Source organism: Oratosquilla oratoria, chromosome 12 (genome assembly GCF_046742065.1).
Source record: "Oratosquilla oratoria isolate Oo_2021 chromosome 12, ASM4674206v1, whole genome shotgun sequence".
Taxonomy (NCBI): Eukaryota; Metazoa; Arthropoda; class Malacostraca; order Stomatopoda; family Squillidae; genus Oratosquilla; species Oratosquilla oratoria.
Genome location: NC_134788.1, coordinates 70,825,050 through 70,830,049, shown reverse-complemented (window position 1 = coordinate 70,830,049; position 5,000 = coordinate 70,825,050).

The window sequence follows — 5,000 nt, the reverse complement described above, 5'->3', positions numbered from 1 at the left end:
TTTTATCGTATAATGAAATATCGTATACTAATGCGTCATATTGCTCAGTATGCCTTTATTTCTCTCACCAAATAATAGGGCTACAGTGTGTCACGATCGTTCAACATTGGGTATCGTGTATGGATTCATCGTACAGCAAGGAAAATTATATAACGATACACCGTGTAGCGCGGGAGGCATGTAACAACTCAATACTGAACTGCTGTATCAGAACTGAATTCATATAAATTATCCTGAATGTTGATAACACCATTTATCAGCTACCACTTTTTTCTAATAATGTCCGGGTGTCAGTGATTCAGGTGCTAATCCGGCACCTCTTCTTTAAAGTTTGTGTAAGTGGCCACTAGAGCCGACAGCGGTGTAATCGGTAATCCTGCCTACCCTATCCAACATGACGCAGTGAGTAGGATCCCGCGGCGATACACACTCCCGGACTGGCCCTCAGCGGGCGGGACCGAACGAGAGATGTGCGACTAGTCACTGGAGTCGAACGTGGTGTAACAGTAAGCACGCCTACTTGGCAAATGGGAGGTCCCGGGTTCAAATCCCGGGCGATGCCAGCTTTTCAGTGACTATCCAATACAGTTTAAGCGCAGAAAGAACTCGTCACCTCGGGTTTGGCCCAGTCAGTGCATTAAGGACTTAAGTGACACTCCTACGGATCAGTCATCCGGCATTCTCTTGACTGGAGATTAACCGCCTATCAAAAAGGAATACTGACCACTTCCAACTTCTACTGTCCCTCGTTTTTGTTACCAACTTTAAATCTCTCTTTTACCACCTCTAAGACTCCATTTCTTGGCAACAATATTGTTGCCAACGATACAAGCGCTGGTTATAATCAGTGAAATACAAATAAAAAGTACAGTATAACAGGATATAATGAACCAATTTTCTTACCCACGCAGCAGACACAGGTGAGCCTGCTTGGGCAAAGGTGTGAAAGAGCAGCCTCATTTTCACCGCAGGAGCCTGTGTTTAAATTCACACATCGACCTCCCTCGATTAGGCAGTCTCGGTCCTGAACACATCTTTTTTTGTCTGTTGAATAAATATATACATATGTACACACACATACATACATCTACAACAAAGTTATGTCGTAGTACATTTGTGAAATAATACTGATGACCCACTTTCGGAGAAGAATAAGCGAAAGTATAAAGATCTGTATATTTCGATCACTAACTGTGATCCTCTTCACATCTGCTGAAGAGGATCACAGTTAGTGATCGAAATATACAGATCTTTATACTTTTGCTTATTCTCCGAAGGGGGTCATCAGTATTATATATATACATACATGCAATAAAAATCTAAAAACATGTGTTAGCAAATACGAAAGTAACCGCCAGGAAAGCTAAACTAATAAAGCAGAGCTTTTGTCTATTTGCATCTTCAGTGATAGTACAAAGAAGAAACACACGAAAGCCCTCTGCTTTGTTAGATTATCCTTCCTAGTGAATACTTCCACATGGATATATGAATTTGTAATTCAGTTTCACTACCCTATGAATTATGTTAGAGGTATCACAGCCGATAGCCTGTTCACAGGCTTCAAAAATCCAATTCTGCAACTGTTCATTGCTGATAAAAATGTATCTATATAATCACTAGACTGATATTCGCAATGATTCAGACTGAATGTACAACAAAACAATCACAAGGTGAACATGCCACACTAAAACACGCCAAATATGTGTGTAGTAATGGAAACCTATCACGATAATGTATCTTTAAAAGACTTTTCTTCTCCTTCAACACCAGACCGTGTTTTCATATAAAGGGCAAAGTTAGTAGATAAGGGACATGTTGTCTATAAAGCATTATCTTAAGTACTAATATTTCAAATATATGTGTAGTGTTTGATCGACCTCAGTAAAACCCTGTAGCTTGTCCTCCCCCTTCATTTCTACATTTTTATGTAGTATAACAATGATATTCAACCGACTAGTCTTAAAAAAAAAGAAAAAAAAAAGAAAGGGGAATGCCCAGCAGGGATTTCACATGTGTGGCACAGCAAAGCTCATTAGGATGACAAGTGTGAAAAGGGATTTAGATTCAAGTGTTAGAAGTTGCCCTCGATTAGACTTAGCAACAAACTGATGGTTGATCTCGATTGAGTTGCAATGGTGCTAAAACTGACTTTGACTCTGACATGTGCAAAATCAGCAGCTTTAGTTTCATCTTACCTTTCACGCAGAAGCAAAAATCACCACAGAAGTTGCCTGGTATTATGTCATTTGGCTCGTTAACCGTCGCTACACATTTTCCACGTTTTCTCGAGCACATTTCAGTATCCTTGCATTCTGTAATAGTCACCGTCAAAATATACTTGTTGAAGTGATAATATTCCAGTTTTACCGTATGTACATGCAGGCAGACATTGAATGTATCTTAAAGCTGTGTTTATGAAAATGCAGATCCTGTGTATTGTATGCAGTCGTATGTATGTTTATTTAATTTTACCTAGATGGGATTTACAGGACTGGGTTATGTATATAAACCCTTCGCTGCCAAGAGGAATAGGGTGACTCGAAGATTAATGAAATAGTATGGTAACAGCCAGAGCAAAATGGAAAATGTCACACTGTCACGATCACCTTTCAACTTGTCTAACTCTCTCTTAGTTTTCTTTCAAACTGACCATATCGCTTTATTGACATTTTAGATATCATGTTCCTGTCCCTTTTGCTATTACTTAACGGTATTCACAATTTTCTTTGTCCTATCATGTCTTACATTACTATAACTAATCACTCATTTCTTGTCAACATTCTTGTGTTTGTCTGACCCATCTTTCCTATCTCATTAACAATACTATTGCCAACATCCTGTTCCTGTTCGGGTTAGAGACCGAAATCTCTACTAACCCCACAGGCATCTTGTTCATCGAGTAAAGGCTCCTACCTCTCAATTTTGTTTTCCTTTTAACTAGTTTACACTACATCGCTTTCCACTTTCCCAGCTCTTCACTTCACGGGACCCCATGCTTTTCCCCAACCACTGTACTCACCTCTAGGTATGTCTTTGTCGAGTAATTCAATTGCTAGAGCACTTCCGGAAGACTCCTTTTCACCTCAATTGCCAACAACTGAGTATGTGTGTGTGTGTGTGTGTGTGTGTGTGTGTGTGTGTGTGTGTGTGTGTGAGAGAGAGAGAGAGAGAGAGAGAGAGACCTCAAATTAAAAAATCTATACCACCTTTTACAGCTGATTTACCTTTGAAACAACCGCAGCCGCGATGGCAAATGCCCTCAGGCAAACGAACCACATCGGTTGAATCCACATCTTTTAGATAGATACAGGTTCCATCCTGCTCTTGACAACTTGTAGTTGTAATGCAATCTAAAAAAAAAAAAAAAATCAAAATTATACACACCTGTAGTTTTCTATTTATTACATTTTTAGTTTGAAAAAATTCTGTGTTTCCATGGCAACTGAGGAGAACCAGTGAACAACACAATGATTCTGGGGATATCGTTACCAATATATAATGTGTTGATAAAACAATACCATTATGATAAATTATTGTATAGAAAGATATGTTTATTATTCAGCAATAGATTATATATATATGAACATGGAGTCCATAGGCTTTAGACAATTTTTACTGTGGCTGTATCATGTAATGTCTTTTGATATGCTTGTACATATAGTGGGTACAGGCACCCCATCATCGACCATAGACTGGAAACATACCTTTACAGCACAGGCAGTCACCAGTACAGAATTCTTCGCCAGAACCAACCATGTCTGTCAGGCAACCCTCACTACTTGGTCGGCATGTTCCGTCTTTCCTCTTGCACATAAAACCACTTTCACATTCTGCGAAGCAAAGGTATATTTGATTATATGATGATGTATGCGAAATTTGAATTATTCTCCAGGTAAATTCCATAAGATGATGTCATCCAAACCAACAAAATATTTATGAAATTAAATCAAAGGATATTCCCCCACGTACTGAAAATTTAATTTGATAAGTTTATATCTCAGTTCTTGTAGTCCTAGTGCTGCAGTACTCTTAGTGCTTGGGGCGTCTTTATCCCTTTGCATATCTACTTCCACTACTGTTTGTACAAGATGTGGGTGTCTGAACATTAGTGCATATTTGCCAGTTTTGTCTTTGCTTTCATATATATTATCGTGTATTTGCATTTATCCATCTATACACTTTTTCAACTTGTAGTTCTATTGTGTTTTTTGGTAGCTATTATATTTTATGTAGTTCAAAAACCTACGGCATAGTAGATAATAGTTCCTTTTAGCTATACCTTTTCTTTCATATGGACTCCAGACCACTGCGACGTATTACAGTGGATTACAAAGTCAAAACATGCTGACAGAAGAGCTTTCGATTCAAGATGAAAAACCGAAATACTGGACTGAGAGTAATTTTATAATACCTTCGTCTTAGGAGGTAAAATCTGCTATTGCATTAGTAAATACCGATTGATTTTTTTTTACCCATTATCTCGACATTTGTTATTGCAGCTTCTTATATCTATCCTACGTTTAACCTCATGAGTTTTTCTTTCTGTTTCAACTTACTGCTGACCAGCCCGTGAAACAGTTTAGGTTCATCTTTATATTTATCAATTATACTTTTTTTTTCAAAATTTCATTCTTCTTCTCTATGAATTCTCGTGTATTTGTGTAGAACTGTTTTACACTTTCCCTTTATATATTATTTATTTCATCTATTTATTTACCCCATGCCATATTTTTTTCTGTCTTATATAGATTCAATTAATCCTTCTTTTTTTCTATTTCTTCCTCACTAAACTTAGCACATATTTGTTCACGTCCGGTTTATGAAAGATTAGAGAGATTTCTCTTTGTCTTATGTTTCTCTTCCCTGAATTCGTTCGAATCCATTTCTTCAAAGACTTGCCTCAATCCTATATTTTTCCCGATGTTGTATCTGCCTTGTCTATATAACCCGTCCCTTGGCTCTATATCTCCTTTCAACATTTTCTATGAAGCACATGCACA